Below are 18,968 nucleotides of genomic sequence, written 5' to 3'. Positions count from 1 at the left end.
TTAACCGAAAATATTTGTCTTGAGAATTCCTTACATCTTGAGATAGGTCTTCATCTATAATAACACTGTTTGATTGAGTCGGTGGTTGTTGGTTCTATTAAAAAAAATCTTCTTCCTCCATTAAAGAAGCAACATCATAAATATCTTGAGACATAATAAACGCAAGTTTCCAGTAAAAGAAGAAAGTGAGAATTAATAAACTAGTTGTTTATTGGTAATAGTTGTTGTGTAACTTGATTCTGGAGAAGAAAATAGAGGTATTGTTGTTGAAATATTTAGGGTTTAAGAAAGAATAGGAAATAAAAGAAAAATTACTATTCAAATTATTAAACTTTTAGATTGTGTAATTGTTTTTTTCTAATCCCTTTATATTTCATTATTTAATTTCAAATTCGAAAAAAATAGCTTCTAATAACAAATTGGTATAGGAGCTGTAGTACAAAAAATTAATTTTCTACTACAGTTCCTCGACAACAATTTCCAGCTCCCCTTACCAATCACCCTAATTAATATAATTACGATCTTATTTGCAATTAAAAAGATGAATTTTTAATTTATGTGTATTTGAAATTTTCTTTTACCGTCTTACTACTAATTGGTCTATAATAGGTAATTGAGTTTACCTTTTGTGTTTTTTTGTCTAAAAGACTAAGGTTGTGTTTGTTTGTTTTTTTGTCTAAGTTAGTCAAAAAGTGAGATGTTTGTTTTCTAAATCTGAATCTCTAGGTCTGAATTAAAATTTGACATTTTTAGCCCTTCCTGATCTTTTTAATAAAAAGAAAGAAAAGAAAACTCTAGTTTCTCCTAAAAAATTTCTTCCTCCCTCTTCTCCCACGCGCTTTTTGTCTTTCCCCAACTACTGCTCCCTTCTCTATCTCTCACATGCTCCCTCTCTCTCTCTCCCTCTCTCACCCCTCTCTCTCTCTCCCTCTCTCACCCCTCTCTCTCTATCTGTTTCTCTCTCTCTCTCCCTCTCTCCTTCTCTCTTTACACTGAAGATTAAAGCAAAACTAAACCCTAACCAGATCTGGCGAGAGTTTCAAACAAGATGATCTGCCGAGAATTCACATATCCGAAGCCTTCACAAGGATCTTCACTGCGGCGATGGTGGTGTGGGTTGTGATGGTATTGGTTGGGTTTGGTGTTGGTATTGTGCTGTCTGGTGGTGGTTTTGTCCAATGATATGTAGATGAATATGAAAATGAATGGCAACATAGAGATGTGCAAATAGAAGAAAAGTTCTTCCATGAGATCAAATCAATTTCTTCTTCTGAAGAAGACAAATATGAAATCCATAATATTAAGTTGCAAATCACATAGGACTATATGCTCTTGCGGTGGTGGAGTTGTAATATATGGTGGTGGTGTTGTATGTTGGAATACGAGCCGATTTTAGATTGGACTGAATCGTAAAACTCAAAAACAAAATGCGTCATTGTGGGCGCATTTATTAAACTTGGACCTCAAGAGTCCCGAAAAACGTCTCCTTAAGAATTTGTTGGGTTATGGTCTCATCTAGTGTTCTACTAGGAATCTTAGACATCTAGTATGTCTAACACTAGTTTCCAGGATTACATGCAAGAACTAAAGATGAACTAGATCGAAACAGAAGACTACCTTCATCAATTTCTCTAAAACTAAATCCAACGCCTTTATCTCGAAGATGAGAGTTCCAATTGTATCTCCTCTACTTGAGACACCCGAGTAAGTTGACTAGATCTCCCTTCATTAATGCCAGCTAGGACCTTATTGAAGGTTGAGAAGAATAACTCTTCTTGTTTGGCTAGGTACATAGGATAATCCCTCTCTCCCCTTGAAGTTGTAGAGATTGATTTTCTCTAGAGAAAATTCCACACCTTTTGTTTTATAATGGTCCTTATATAGAGAACCCTAAAGTTAGAATCATATTCAAATTAAGATTCAATAAGGACCACAGAAAAGATAAGACTCGGAATCCTATTCTGAGTGGGATTTTTAGATAGAAGTTTTTTCTATATAGGATTCCTCTTTGTCATGGCCGGCCAGGGCAACTCCATTACTCTAATCGGCCATCATATGGCTGACCCCTTTAGCTTGATCCGAGCCTTTCTTTCAGGCCTGGTTCTTCTTATCTTTGTCCGGATCTAATCCGGACCTTTTGGGCCTATTTAGTTGGATCTAATCTAACCTTTTGCTTTGTTCCCTCTAGTCAACTCTCTTCGATCAAGCCACTACTCTGTGGTGTAACCCGTTGTAGGATCCGGTCGATATTAGCCGCGAATCACCGAAGTGTTACGACGATCGTAGTTGGCTTCTAGATAAGCATTATGATCCCTAATTCGACTGCACTAGATGATCTTCTAGATAAATTTATCATAATCCTATTCGACAAATTGAGCACATTGTCATCTTGGTCGAAGGACACTCCTTTAGAATGATATCTCCTTCAGACCGAAAGGACATATCGTTTCAGAATCTACAAGATCGAAAGCGCGCCCTATCAAATATCTTTAAACAAGGTAACTTCTATTTAACATTACGTTCGTATTTATAAAACTTGGACCTCAAGAGCCCCTCAAGGAGGAAAAGTTTCCTTAACAATCTACAAGATCAGAAGCGCTATCTATCATATATCCTGATGTAGAACGCAGCGGAAATAAAGAAGACGATAAAATAAACGAAGAACAATTAAAAGAAAGATTAAAATAACTCTAAAACTGATAAACTTTATTAAACTCAAGGGGATTTTCTCTTCAACATGAAATTAAAAGACAGACTGGACTTCCTTTTATAGGATAACATACTTTCCTAGATAGACTAGAACTAGACTTTCCTAAATAATTAAAAGACTGCAACTTCCTAAATAGATAGACTCAAATCTGGACCTTTCCAATTATTGAAAAATACTAAAACAGTATAATTTCCTAAACCTAGATTCTTTATGAATCATACTAAATTTGGGACTTCCTAAACTAATCAATATGGCCGGTTGGCCTACGTGGCCGTTAGGTCCACGATAAAAGTGTCCACGCCGGGTGCCCCTGCATCAGCTTCCCCTTCTCCCACGAGGTTCGTCCCGAACCGTTTCGACGAAGAAAACAATTTGATGCTCCAACATACGATGAGATATGCCATGGTGATCCATAATTCCCTTTTCGAACGACTGTTACATTGAGTGTGAAAGACACCAATATGCAAGAAATCACCAACCTGATTCTCATATTGCAATGAGACTCTCCAAACTAACTTAAGTGAATTAACAACATTGATCTCGCCATCTTCCCACGGTAGACTCAACCACTTTATAAGTTTCAAGAACATGTGGAGGAATTTGAACAAGTGTGAAGTCAGAATAATTGTAGCTAATTCCTAAGATTCCTCGTCAAGAGCTAAAGTAGAAGCATAACTAACTCCCAAAAAGTTATCGATATTGAAACACGTAGCGTCGATATGACACTCAAAAACGGTCTTCCCACGTTCATCTTCGTGAAGCTTATATACCGTAACTCGGTAATTACGTAGAAATTTAGTTACTTTCTGAACTAACATAGCCCCATAAATAATATTGTTGGCCGATGTAGTTATTTTTGTAGAAGGTATCGTAGCAAAAATACATATCTCAATGATCTTTCTGAGGTGTTCCGTTTCGACCTCCCTTCGTTCGTTCTTTAATTTAATGAAGACAAATTCCTTCGTCTCTGACCTCAAACCCACACGCTCATCATTCATCATAACACCAACCCTCAAAGCCGAAATAAATTGATTAATCTGTTTTGGTGTCTTCAAATAAGTCAACAATTGTTGTACACATCTTGGTCCATGAGTGTCACAAAAATTACCAATAAGTTCAGATTGATCTCCAGTAACAAAGTGAAGAATTGCAGTAATCTTTTCTTCATCACAAACAGCTAAAAGTTCTTGAACAAGATAATTCTCGGATTGATATGCCATTAGTTGAGCTACATGAACTTTCAATTTGAAGATAATCAAATTGATTTCTTCCTCTGTTCCTTCTTCAAGTTTATTTTGTAATATTTTACACCCCTGTTGATCTTTTGCTAGGGTATACAATTGACCTCTCATCCGCAACATTGTTTTTGAGTGCAAACGATGAAAATGTCGATCGGGAGTTGAGGTTTTAAAAGAACTCCTCTCAAGTGATCTTCTGAATCGATTCTCCGGTCGCAATTGATGATTAGTAGTCACTTCGATGATTGGCCTAGGTAAGCATTGTTTGTGGAGATGGTGATAGCAATGTGGATTAAGCAATGGGCATTGATAATTACTGGGTGGAGGAATAAATTCTTGATTGACCACCTTTGGTGATTGGGTTTCAAGATACCCTTGATAAAAAAAATCAATAGCAACAGGTAATTGAGGATGAGTAGATGGTAACACTTAATTATGCTGATTTGGGTAGAAAGAACGAAATTGGAATTGAGTTGGCGACGAAAGACGCAAACGACTAAAGGAATCCTTGTTAGAACCCAGCTTAATGAAAATTTTATTGTTTTTTTTCTTTATTGGAAGTTGCTGCATTGATTTAAACTCCTTATCAAGATCAACTTTCCTCTCCTCTGACTTCATTACAACTAAGGCTTGACGAATCTCCTCGGCTACTTTCTCGTACTCTTCCAATGTCATCTCCTTGTCCTCGGGTTCCTTCTCCATTGATGGAAAAAGATAACGATTCACCATTGTTAAAGGGATGGAAGATGAGCGTTCGATGTCGGACTGAAGTTGTTTAACAGTTTGATGACCATCTTCTAGGTTTTGTGTTGGAGCTAGGTTTTTGGTTGACGGTTGGAAGGAAGACAGCGGCGAGGTTGGTTCAGAGATGGTTATATGAGGAGGTGGTTGGGCTTTAGTATCCTCGAGTTCAACGTGTGGACCTTCTTCAGCTCGATAATCATCTTCTTTTTCTTCATGTTCTTCTTCTTCTTTAACTTCAACTTCTTCGTGAGCATCTTCTTCAACGTCTTCATACTCTTTTTTTTCTTTTTCCTGAAGAAAAGATATAATCGGCGAGGAAGATGGTTGACGTATTATTGTTTTGACGTCGTTACCCATATGTAGTATCTTATCCAAATCTGACTTTAGCGATAAAACCGTTTCTGAAAAAGATGGTTGTGGTGGCGGTGGTGAGTAGTAAAGAAAAGATGATTGTGTTGGTGGTGGCGGTGCCGAAGATGGTAGAGGTGGTGAACACGGTTCTGAATAATAAGAGTACGGAGGTGGTGGTGGTGGTGTTGATGATGGTGTCGGAAAGTAATAAGATGGAGGTGATGGTATATAACACACTGGTGGTGGTGTTGACGGTTGGTATTGACAAGTAGACGGTTGTGGTGTATAATTAGAGTACGGAGGTGGTGGTGGTTAAGGTGGAGTGGTTGTTGTCAGATAATAAGCAGATGGATTTTCTCGTACAGTTTCTCCTGGATTCCAATGATAATCGTACGAATCTCTATTCTCATACAAACATGATGCGCATAAGCATCCATTCGTTATTCCTTGATGAGTATAATCTGATTGAGGAACAGAATATGATTGATACTGATTTAACTCGTCTGGAAAAAAATTTCTAGAATCATTCACCCAAAACTTTGGTGGCTCTGAATACCACATGATGTAGAACGCAGCGGAAATAAAGAAGACGATAAAATAAACGAAGAACAATTAAAAGAAAGATTAAAATAACTCTAAAACTGATAAACTTTATTAAACTCAAGGGGATTTTCTCTTCAACATGAAATTAAAAGACAGACTGGACTTCCTTTTATAGGATAACATACTTTCCTAGATAGACTAGAACTAGACTTTCCTAAATAATTAAAAGACTGCAACTTCCTAAATAAATAGACTCAAATCTGGACCTTTCCAATTATTGAAAAATACTAAAACAGTATAATTTCCTAAACCTAGATTCTTTATGAATCATACTAAATTTGGGACTTCCTAAACTAATCAATATGGCCGGTTGGCCTACGTGGCCGTTAGGTCCACGATAAAAGTGTCCACGCCGGGTGCCCCTGCATCATATCCTTGAACAAGGTAACTTCTATTTGTCAAATATACGTGATAAGCAAGGACGGAACTACAACTAGGGCCGAGGGGGTGATAGCCCCCCTCGACCTAGCTGTAGTGACTTGTTGTACAACCAGATTTCATAAGGATTACAGTACTACTCTAAACAACACGTAAAAATAAGTAAGAAAGTGTTGAAGGCTTTTTGGTAGGATTGTGTGCTTAGAACCTACGTGACCCAGGTTCAATCCCTTGAGACTACATAAATTTTAAATTGTAAACTTAGTTTTAAGACTTTGACCCCCATTAGTCTTCAGTTCTGGTTCTGTCGAAATAGTAGTTTTAGTCGAACACGGTGGATATCAATCACTTGGTGCAGTCGACTACAAAGGCCTATAAAAGGTAATCAACTCGTCAAAAAACGTATACATTCAAACACATCGAGTAAGTCACAACTCCATAAACTCGTTCACTCAATAGTAATTATTTTAACTACAAGGGTAATCTGATTGTCTTGAGCTTCAGAGAGGTTTCCAATTTCCTTGCAGGTTTCACCCCCAAGATCGTGAGGAGCATATCAGGATTCAACGTAGCAGTCTCAGTATTTTGAAAGATTTTAGGAAGATAAATTATGACATCAACACATATAGATTTTGTTCTTTGTTGGTCCGTATATGCATTTCTATATTTTTGTCACTGAAATTTTGTTATGAATATCCGTAGCCCGGCCCGTCCGATGCCCGATCTACCAGCAACGGGCTGGTGCCCATGGCGGCCTTTCTTCAAGATCTTTTTTTTCCTAACCCAAGTCCACCTTCTAAGTGTAATGGTCTTAGATATTGGTTACCGGAAATGCCTAAGACCGGACTAGAGGTACCCATGGGCGCCTGAGCCCGACCCTGTTTGCACCCCAAGTTTGAACATAATATATTACAAATTTAATACCACATTGTGGTTGTATGTGATTTTGCACATGGATGAACTTGTGGTTAAATCTAACTACAAGTCTTTTCGCACAGGATATCAACCAGAAAATAAGAGAGTTGAATTCACTTGGTGGTTACTTGACGAATCGAATGATAAATGGAAAATTATCTTAAGTTATTAGTTGTTGTAATGAATTATGTTGTATTAATTATGTTATAATAGATTATGTTGTAATAATTATGTAGCAATGAGTTTTTCTTAAATTTAATTACTCTAAGTTTTAGTATAAATGTCGTGAAATACATTCAAAATGTTAAGAGTTAATGGGAAGTGGTAAACGATATCATTGCAATGCTAAAAACACAACAATGATGTCGATAATACTTTTTGAATTCTAGCAGCATTTTTAGATTTTTACAACAATCACCAAGGTAAACCATAACCTAAGCCGTATACATAAACCTTGGACCCTCACAACATTTTCAATAAGGTACACTATAATCTAAAACCGTATACAAAACAGAGAAAAAATTAAGTTATTGTTACAAGCTAAGACCAAAATGCTAGAAACACCCAAAAGATAGAAACACCAAAAAGATGTTTACAAAATGTTTAGAACTCTAAAGATTTTCTAGTACTACAAAATCTCACTAAGGTACACTATAACCTAAAATTGTATACAAAAACCCTAGACCGTAAGCCACAAACCCTTAGGAAAATATCTTTGAGTATATTTATACGAACCCTTAGGGTAATCTGTCCATTTACATAACAAATAAACATGAAACGACAAGAAAACATAAATGTAAAAGAATAAAAATGTAAAATTTTACGAAAAATCTGTATACTTCTACTGTTGTTAAAGCCAACGTATTTATGTTTGTAAAATATGATGAAGTTTTTCAAAGTTTAGAAGATGTTGGTTGAGTTGTCAAAATTTATGCAAAATTAAAGAAATGCTACAAGAAACTCGAAGGTGTTGTCGGCTGCTAAACAAACTCGATCGTTGAAAATTTCAAAACATAAATGATTTTTCAGGTAAGTAAAAAATAAAAAAAACGTAAATATGTTGTTAGAATAAAAAAAATGATAGGAGAATGTGTAATTGTTTTTTTGAAGAAATACATCACTTTTTCATGTTACATTTTCTAAACAAAACCTTATTTCTACAGACAGAAACGACTGAAGAAAATATGTGACTGATCTTATGATTTTGGTTTTTTGAAAAACTATTGATGAAAGAAATAGGATTTTGGACTAAAAGAGTTTTGGAGAAAGAGAGATGATGAGAGAAACAGTCTTCGGTCCTGTGAAAGATGAAGGAAAGTGGTTTGAGTGTTTTGGAGAAAGAGAAGTAAAGATAAAATAAGAGTTTGGACAGTTTTTAGCTAGAGGATAGGTTAGGTATTATAATAGAAGAAAAGGGTCAAGGAAGTAAATTACCCACAGTCACAAATCCTAAATCTTGTTTCAAATCATCTTTGGTCTTTTGATCCATTGACCCTTTTTTTTTTGTTGAAATGATCCACTGACACTAGGATTTTGGTCTTTTAACTATCTTTAGTAGATGATGGTCATAAAATACATCCCACTTCAGATGCTTTTACGTATTAATTGCAATGAATTGTAATGTAACTCACAAATTAACAACTTTTTTTTGACAATGGAAGAAAAAATTCATTAGATGGTCCTAAAATTAAGAGATGAAATTTACAATGTACATGTCGGAATATGAGGAGTAACCCTGAAATCGATATGGATGGTATTTATCAAACAACAATAATGCTATGTCCGTTATATATCCTAGTCGAATCCCGACCGAGTTTGTGTCCAGTATACCTTAGTCAAAATTCGGCTAGGATATGTCCAATGCACAGTCACATTTTTCTTTCGCATAACCATGATAAAATATGTTACTTTTAATAATGCAACAAGTAAAATGAACTGACTGAAGTAAAACCATGATTAAAGTGTAACTGTAAACTAGAATAGAGTTTGTTGGTCGTAGCATAGACTTCACTGTCATGAAAGTGATCTCAGAACAATCGAAGTGGAAATTGTATTATCTGGTCACCCCCAAAGATTTACTACAACTACCATCCTCTTCTCGCACTGAAGAAAATAGTATTGGAGATGCAGAAAGTCTACTCATTAACAAGAAGAAGATGTAACATTCTTGGGTATTATGTTGGCGGACTCAAGTCTACATTTATAGCTGTGCATAAAGGCGAGCCATCTCAGTCTGTTCCTTGTTTCTTTATATAGAGGTCGTGAGTTCGAGTCCATTATGGAACTTTTGTTTTTTTTTTTGTTTTATGAGGCAACGAAGACATGATTTGGGTCATAAAGTTTTAAGGTCGAATGACATTATTTTGTAGGCCCCCACCAATAACTTCTTAGTATGTTAGTTGGTTCTGTTGAAATATCTTTTTATATATTAAGATATCCTATATAATAGATATTAGGAAATATCAAATATTAGAAACTAGTAATAATTAGGAACTAGTAAATATATTAGTATAAACTATTAAGAAATTAGTAAAATATTAGAAACTAGTAAAGTTAGAAACTAGTAGTATTGTAACTCTATAAATAGAGTCTTATATTTCTTTTGTAATCCATCAAGGAATAAAACAAATTCTTTGATCAATTTCAACTTGGTACCAGAGCCAAAAGTCTTAAATTTTTTGTTTGGGAATTTATATTGATTGAAAGAGAAGAGCCTTTCATCTTCATCTTGTTTTTCCGGTTTAGCTAAAGTGAAGGGCAACTGATGCTTCCGCAATAATGTCTCTCAATAAGGCAAATTCAAATTTTGCTAAAGTTGTTGGTCAATCTGACAAAATTACTTATAAGTGTACTCACTGCAACAAAATTGGTCATACCAAAAGTCATTGTTATAAACTATTAGGCTATCCAGAATGGTGGGATCATAATCGAAAGAAAAACTCTAAGAAGACCCTTGTAGATCCAACTGTTAAGCAAGCTTCATCGACGGTAGCCACTACAGGTAATGTAGGCAAGACTTTAAATATGTCTACACAATTTTCGAATAGTACTTGGATAATTGATTCTGGTGCTACAGATCATATGACTTTTGATTCTAGACAGGTCTCAACCATAAACCAATCTTCACATAAATATGTCTCTACTGCCAATGGCACCTCAGCCCCTGTTGTAGGGGAAGGACCTATAACTCTAACGAACACATTGAACTTAGACTCTGTTTTGGTTGTCCCATCTTTAGATCATAATTTATTATCAGTGTCTCAAATAACCATCACTCTATTTTGTGTTGTCATCTTTTGGCCTGAATTTTGTGTCTTTAAGGACATCCGGACAAGGCAAACAATTGGTTATGGTGTTAGGCGAGGAAAGTTGTATTACTTGGATTTAGTATCTGAAAGCTCTAATAAATTGCGTCAGGCATTAGTAGTGAACAATTCTGAAATAAAAAATAAAGATGAAATATGGTTATGGCATCGCCGTCTGGGGCACGCCTCCTTTGGTTATCTTAAAAAATTATTTCCATCGCTATTTATTAAATGCGATGTTTCAAGTTTTCAATGTGATGTTTGTGCACTTGCAAAAAGTCATCGTGCATCGTTTCCGTTAAATTTAAATAAAAGTCCAACTCCTTTTATGATCTTACATTCCGATGTCTGGGGTCCATCTAAGGTTCCTACTTTGGGTGGGGCACGGTGGTTTGTTACCTTTATTGATGATTGTAGTAGGATGACTTGGGTGTGTTTGATGAAATCTAAAAGTGAGGTAAAGTTATTGTTTCAGAAGGTTCATAAACTGTTTAGTACTCAGTACAACGCAAATGTTCAGATACTTTGTAGTGACAACGGAGGAGAGTATATGGATCATGAACTTCAAACTTATTTGGTGTCTCATGGTATTGTTCATCAAACTACTTGTCCAAATACCCCTCAACAAAATGGGGTCGCTGAAAGAAAGAATGGTCACTTGTTAGAAGTTATTAGAGCTATGTTGATCGAAGCACATATGCCCTTATCTTATTGGGGAGAAACACTTCTTGCTGCAACCTATTTAATTAATAGAGTACCATCTAGTACTATTGAGTTTAAGACTCCTTTTCAAGCTCTATCGGATGTTACAACTTCTCCGACAGTTTCAAATTTACCTCCCGTGTCTTTGGGTGTGTAGCATTTGTTCATCTTCATGAGCACCAACGTACAAAATTAACTCCAAGGGCATTAAGATGTGTATTTGTAGGGTACGGTGCAAATCAGAAAGGGTACAGATGTTATCATCCTCCAACTAAACGAATGTTTGTTACATCGGATGTTATCTTTCATGAAGATTCTAAGTATTTTTCACCTGAGTCTGAACTTCAGGGGGAGAAAACTAAGCAGGAAGTTCTGACTCTTGATTATGAAGAAACGGATAATCATGTAGAAGAGAACAAAATTGGATCTAATATTGAAGTAAATTTGATTCCTGAAGAAATAAGTAGAGCTGAAATTGAAATTCCAGAATTACCAACACCTGAATCGGTAATGGAAGAAAGTGTTAATGAAATCGTTGAACAAATTGTGGATTCACCTCCAATTGAAGTCGTTGAACCAAGGGTTAGTAATACACCAAACCAATCAGTTGTCGAGGATGTTCCTGAAGCACCTTCCGAACCACCTAGGAAAAATATTACCGTCGCGTCAAACCAGAGGTATTCCTAAACCGACATATGAACCTGAGCTGTCTAGTAGAGTCAAATATCCTATGAGTCAGTATGTGTCAGATCATCGGTTGTCAGAATCAAATAAGTCGTTTGTAAATCAATTATCCACTGTATATATTCCTAACAATGTACAGGAAGCCTTATCTGATTCAAAATGGAAAGCAACTATGAATGAAGAGATGAAATCATTACAAAAGAATGACACTTGGGAGCTAGTTGATCGTCCAAAAGATAAAAATCTAGTGGGATGTCGGTGGATTTATTCAGTGAAGTAATAAGCAGATGGTACAATTGAACGTTACAAAGCGAGACTAGTGGCAAAAGGCTACACTCAAACTTATGGAGTCGATTACACAGAGACATTCGCTCCAGTTGCAAAAATCAACACTGTTTGCGTCTTGTTATCGTTAGTAGCAAATTTAGATTGGCCACTACAACAATTTGATGTAAAGAATGCTTTTTTGCATGGGGAACTATTAGAAGAAGTCTATATGGACCTTCCACCGGGATGCAAGATACCACAAATACATAACCAGAAGGTATGTAGATTGAAAAAGTCATTGTATGGATTAAAACAATCACCAAGAGCGTGGTTTGGAAGGTTTACAAAGGCTATGAAGGAATTCGGTTATCACCAAAGCAATTCTGACCATACCTTATTTACAAAAAGGCAGAAAGGAAAACTCACATCACTTATTGTATATGTTGATGACATGGTGGTTACTGGGGATGATCCTGAAGAACGAAAGGCTTTACAGAATTACTTATCTAAAGAGTTTGAGATGAAAGACCTTGGTCCATTGAAATACTTTCTTGGAATTGAAGTATCTCGATCTAGTAATGGAATTTTCTTATCCCAAAGAAAGTATACTTTAGATTTGTTACATGATGTGGGTATGTCAGCGTGTGAGCCGATTGATACACCTGTCGAAGAAGGATTAAAGTTGTCAGTGGAGCCTAATCAGATATCGGTTGATAAAGGAAGATATCAACGACTGGTTGGAAGGTTGATGTACTTGGCGCACACGAGGCCAGATCTTGCATATGCGTTAAGTATTGTTAGTCGATTTATGCACAATCCCGGTGAAAAACACATGAATGCTGTTTTACGCATTTTGAGATATTTGAAGGCGGCTCCTGGAAAAGGTATTTTGTTTACTAAAAATTCGAGTTGTCGAACTATTGATGTATATACTGATGCAGATTGGACCGGGGAAGTAAATGGTAGGCGATCAACTGCAGGATATTTTACCTTTGTTGGTGGAAATCTTGTTACATGGAGAAGTAAAAAACAGAACGTTGTTGCACGTTCAAGTGCAGAGTCTGAATTTAGAGGAATGGCTGATGGCATATGTGAAGCGTTATGGTTAAGTCTCCTGTTGGATGATTTAGGATATCCTTCTGAAAGACCAATTCAATTATATTGTGACAATAAAGCAGCATGTGATATTGCTCACAATCCAGTCCAGCACGACCGCACAAAACATGTTAAGGTGGATCGATGTTTTATTAAAGAAAAGTTGGAAGACAACATTGTAGAGTTACCAAAGATCCGATCTGAAGATCAATTGGCTGATGTTCTTACCAAAGCAGTTTCAAGTCGAATATTTTCGAAAATGGTAGACAAGTTGGGCATGTGCGATATCTATGCACCAACTTGAGGGGGAGTGTTGAAATATCTTTCTATATATTAAGATATCCTATATAATAGATATTAGGAAATATCAAATATTAGAAACTAGTAATAATTAGGAACTAGTAAATATATTAGTATAAACTATTAAGAAATTAGTAAAATATTAAAAACTAGTAAAGTTAGAAACTAGAAGTATTGTAACTCTATAAATAGAGTCTTATATTTCTTTTGTAATCCATCAAGGAATAAAACAAATTCTTTGATCAATTTCAACTGGTTCCACTATAATGCAGGATGACCTATCTTTGTTATCTCATAAATCAAATACGAAACCAAACATAAAATAACAAGACTAACCATTTGAGTTTTCAATTTCCTCTCCATCTTCTTATATTTTTTTCTCTATAACTCCACCTTTAATTTAATAGGTTCGAATTTTATCTTTAATCAAATTAGTTTTTTTTTTATGTTATTCTGTTAATCTTTAAACAAAAGTACTTAATGTTTATTGTTGATGTAGACTCTGTAATCATATGTTTAGTTTGTTGTATGAATACCATTATAATTCATATAATGAAATTGTGATTTTCTTTTTTTTGGATTTATTGATTAAGTTTGAATAATTATTTGGACGGTATCATTTTCTTACTGTCTTACTGCGATAAAAAGGGCCCCAATTAGTATTTCGCACCGGGTCTTTAAATTTTCAGCACGCCACTGGTGACCTAGTGAGCATCACAATACCCTTATAAAACAACATGAAACTTACCCTAATGTAAACCGAAGTTAACCGTACTCTCAAGTACTTAAGCAAACGACAAATTAAACGACAACGACAAATTAAAGGAATAGGAGAGGGTGAAAATAGAGAAAACGTTTGCAGATGATGAGTTGGCTTATGGGGCCCTTGACATGGAATGCCTAATTTTGACGGCACTACAAACTAGGAAAATTGGTTGGTGGTCTTTACCCTCTTAACAAGGAAAAAAAAGACAACCTAAAACTCATCTTCCTCTTTTTAAGTTATCCCTTCCTTTAGAAGTTTTTGTTGCTCTTAGCTTGCCAAGGAGCTAGTTGTACCCTGCCATTGAAGGGTTTCTGTTTCTTTTAGGCTCCAATTCTTCACCAGCACAACTCTATCCTCACTAGATATATATCCCTCAGTTGTTCCTTTCTTTCTCTTTTCCTAGTGTCAAAGCTTTAGAGTGTGTTTGATATCTCCTATTTCCACGAAAATATAAGAACTTTTATGGAACGGAAATATAAGAACTTTTATGGAAATAGGTATTTCCACCGTTTGATACGAAGTGTACTTCCATGGTTTTAATTCTCCAGGGAATCTATTTCCACGAAATAGTCCACTTTTAATTCCTTACTCCACCTTAGGAATTAGTTTCCGTGGTGAATCAAAAATCAAAATAAGAATACTTTAATATATTTCGATACTTGAAACTTAATATTTATCTCCATATCTATTATATTAAAACAGGTCGGTCGGTTATCCAGGGGATAAGTCTGACCATCCATTTTATTTTAGAGATTTGGTTGGAGCCTGATCCAACGGACGATAATTCATGAATAAAAACCGTTTAAACACATTTTTGTAATTACATAAATATTTTTGGGGTAATTAAGTAAAAGTAACCCACCTTTAGAATAGAGAGAAAAAAGGGGAGGTTGTGCCCTCAAATCTCTCCACTAATCCTCACGGTTACTCTTCAAGAGAGGTAAATTGGTTTTGAAAATTGGTTTTAAAACTCCCTGTATTTATGTCAAAATTTATTCCAACAATTCAAAATTTAATTTGGATTATTTCATATTTGATCTAACGGCGTTAGCCAAGAGGGATCTTCCCCGTCCGTAGGACGGGGAGGAAACCTAGTATGTTAAAAATGACATTTTTACATAAAATTTAGCAGAATAAACTTTTACTTATACATCGGGCAAATGACATTGTTGTCCTTCTTACCAAATGACATGTTTACCAAGTTGTCAAATTGGCTTTATATAGCTAAAATTACATTTTCACCCTTTTATAAAATCAAATTGACATTTTACCCTTGTGTTGTCAAAATGACATTTTACCTTTATATAATTTGACAACATAAGGGTAAAAACGTAATTTGTCAAAATGACATTTTGGTTTGATATTGTCAAAATTACATTTTTATTTTATATTTCAAATTGACATTTTACCATTATATTGTCAAAATGACAGTTTATTATATAATTTGACAACATAAGGGCAAACACGTAATTTGGACAACATAAGGATGAAGATTTAATTTTGACAACATAAGGGTAAAAATGTCATTTTGACTACATAAATAGTAAATAAAAATTCTTTATTGAATATTATATTCCACAGAATAATTAATGACTACTAAACGTATTTCCGCAGAATAAATTCCGTGGAAGACTTTACACGGAACTCTTTTATTTCCATTGAATTATTTTCCTGATATCAAACACAACCTTAGAGTATTTAGTTAAGTCTTTCCTATCTTGAGATCCCTAAATATTTTCACAGCAGTATTAATCTTGTTTGGTGATTTGGTTTATCTTGCTTTGAGATTCCCAGTTCTACTCAGTCCCCTCCCTTACTTTAGATAAAATGCAAACCAATTTTTCTTTGTTCTACTCCATCAGCTGTGAAACAGTACTAAGGTAGAACAATAAATTACTCAAGAAGCAAGTTAACTTTTACTGGAAGAGTTTCTTATTATTTGGGAAAGCATGGTAAGGCTTTTATAGAGTCTTTACAGAATTTATTTGACTAAAACTAAAGTAGTTAACCAAAATCTTCACATCAGCCATGAGGTAAATCCTCAACTGCTATGGTTTTGGTCTTCACGATATAGTCCTTGGCCTTTTGATCCAGGTGGTTGTTCTAGATCTCACACAAAGCATACCGGTATTCTCTTCTTGCATAATTTTTCGCCGGAACTATCGCCCAGAAAATCCTCAAACTTCGCTAGTCATCTTTTGGCACTTTGGTGCACGGTCAACTCTACATCCAGGAAAGAGACACTTGTCTTTCATTTAATCTCACCCTCTACAAGTGTTGATTTCAAGTCCTTTCTCTCACACGAGTTGGCCTTTCACATGGGCCTCACATATATTTGGTCTCTAATCCACTGGGCCCAACTTCTTGTTTTAGGGACTAGTTACAACTTATTTTGTTGGGCTCAGATTTCCTACCTCATTGGTACTCCTTTTCACCCAGGAGAGTACACAAGGTCTCTCTTCTTACTCCTTTTCGGCCAGTTTTTTAATACTTGCAAGACAATACCCACTCATTTTGAAACTCTATGGGCTTCTATTTTGGTTAACATCATTTTTTCGGTTTTAGCTATAACCATCATTTTATCCAGTTCTGGTTCTTCCCCTCACCTCTCCGCAGTTTATCTGCGCGGTCTTACTGGCTTTGTTGAGCTTTTTAGTTGGGACTTCGTCAACAACCCTTGTTACCAGGTGTTCGATTATGATCTCTTGAGATCATGGTGGGGCATTATTTATCTACCGAGAGAAGTTTGGGGGGCGGGGGGGGGGGGGACATTAGATTTCGTCTTTAAGAAATCACAAGACTTCGGTGAAGTTTCGTATTTCTTTTTCCATCTGTTTCTTGTGGTGCGATTGGAACGATTGCAGATCATAAAGTGGTGGTATTGGCTAAGGCTGTTTTGTCGAGGTTACTCACCTAAAGATAGGTCTGTTCCTTTCCAACGATTATGGATATAGTCGCAAGTTCGCGAGAAAACTGCTAGTTTTGAGAAGATTTTAGAGACGACACTTCTTATTGCCGTGAAAAATACAAGTTGGAGAGAGTGCTTAATGTTAAACTTTACTGTATTTTACTGTGAAGTTGTAATTTTGCTTCTCATTCAGTAAACGTTGTTTTATAAGTAATATGATGTTTACAGATTTAGAAAAAAAAAACTAGGAATATTGGGGTAGCAATCCTTTTCGTATAGATAAACACAGATGGATAAAGCTGACTCAACCATCCACAATAAAAGTGTACGTTATCAGTCAATGTGACGGTCTTACTTTCTTTAAAGACATTTGTTAAGATATTGCCGTCACTTTAGCTTTACTTTTGTAGTAATTAGACCACTCATTTTAGATTTTGATGGCAACCCTACAATCTACATGAGCACAAAAGAAAGCTCTTTACACAACTGCTACTTTTCAATTGTTCTTAAAAACAATATCCCTTAGGTCATTCAGATGAATTGGAAAACTTCCCTTTTCTCTTGCTACTTTTGAGATAAAATGAGAGGCTCCTCGAAAATAAAAATAGTAGTCCTATTATGTAGGAATAGTATATGGATTGTATCCTTCACATAGAAAAAACATTATCTCACGAGTGAAAATCTATTCATTCGACCATTATAACAGAATGTTGTTCTAAGTACTCGTAGATGGAATTCTGTGTACTAAGTTGATAAGCGCATTTCACATATTTTAATAACGAAATTACAAACACCAAACAGTGAGGTCAAGTGGAGTGAGGTTGAACTCGTATAAATGTAGCTAATAACACCTACAGGATAGCTATGACACATACTTTCTTTTTGTAGTGGGTTGGTAGCCCCAGCCCCGAGCTGACCACAAAACAGATATGGCAGCTCATTGTTGTAACTTTTGGGTCAGCAAAATACATGGTTCAAAGTTTGTGTGCCCATGGATGCACCTTACAAGTGGGTTGACCCAGGTAACTCATTTTAGCTATAAATACTAGCTTGCCTTATCTCAATTCTAATCATCATCAACAACAACAACAAGATACTACAATAATCCCTAATGGCCATTGAAGGAGTTCAAAATTTGTGCAAATCATCTTACTTAGGTGAATTTGAGACGAACTTGAGTGCACAAAAGTGGAGAGTCTTATGCAGAAGTATAAAGAAAGAAAAGAAGAAGATGTTCAGTTCTAGTACTCCGATTCGGGTTGCATATGATCGATCTAGTTATTTGAAGAATTTCGATCAGGAGACGTGTTTTAGTGAGTCGTCTGAGGACTTCTCTCAATCTTTTTCAGCCCGATTCGCTAATCCATCAAAGAATACAATTTACAAACAAACAAGTTGATGGAAGTTGGTAGGAAGGAAATATGTATATATGATGTTGACGTCCTATATTTTTCAGCCCGGCTCCATGAAGAAGAGGAAAGAAAACCAGATTAGGACTCTATCTTATTAGTTTCCTAAGATGTAAATTATACCAGTTTTTTTTAATACAATTATACTAGTTTTTTAATGTAAAACTTTTTCAATTTCTAATCCTAATGTTAATATTATAAATACCCATTCAATTGATCAATAAAGATTACTTTGTCGATTCTACTATTAAGTGCTTCCATTAAGAGTTTTGCAATTTCACATGGTATAAACACTAAGGTTATTTCATCACGGAGTTTTCTTTTGGAGAAGATAATAGTATTATTGATGAAAAAATAAAACAACGCGACAGTAGAAGCCTAGATGGCTAACCACCCATTACCTAGACAAAAGTCACGAAAAATCAGTTACATGAGGCTTATAGCCTAGATAAAGCATCCCAATTCCCGATGTATTGGCTAAAAGGGGTCGACTTGTTCCATAGTTGATTGGTTGCCCAATAGTGAATTAGGCTCTTCGCTTAAATGATGATATTATCCTGGGTAGCTTCTCTATCATGTTTTATCTCCGTAAC

At 35.5% G+C, this 18,968-nt stretch overlaps 1 long non-coding RNA gene across 1 annotated transcript; it reads left to right on the top strand.

Moving 5' to 3' along the window:
• Positions 1-18,035: 18,035 nt before the first annotated feature.
• Positions 18,036-18,619, top strand: LOC147539290 (uncharacterized). Its single transcript, XR_015225765.1, has 2 exons — positions 18,036-18,475; positions 18,526-18,619. It is a non-coding gene; the product is annotated as an uncharacterized LOC147539290 (long non-coding RNA).
• Positions 18,620-18,968: the final 349 nt, after the last annotated feature.

This window comes from Eschscholzia californica, unplaced genomic scaffold, assembly GCF_041429995.1.
Source record: "Eschscholzia californica isolate CP2 unplaced genomic scaffold, dmEscCali1.0.p SCAF_5, whole genome shotgun sequence".
Taxonomy (NCBI): domain Eukaryota; kingdom Viridiplantae; phylum Streptophyta; class Magnoliopsida; order Ranunculales; family Papaveraceae; genus Eschscholzia; species Eschscholzia californica.
Note: the sequence above shows the minus strand (reverse complement) of the source record. Positions and strands in the feature narration are given on the sequence as shown.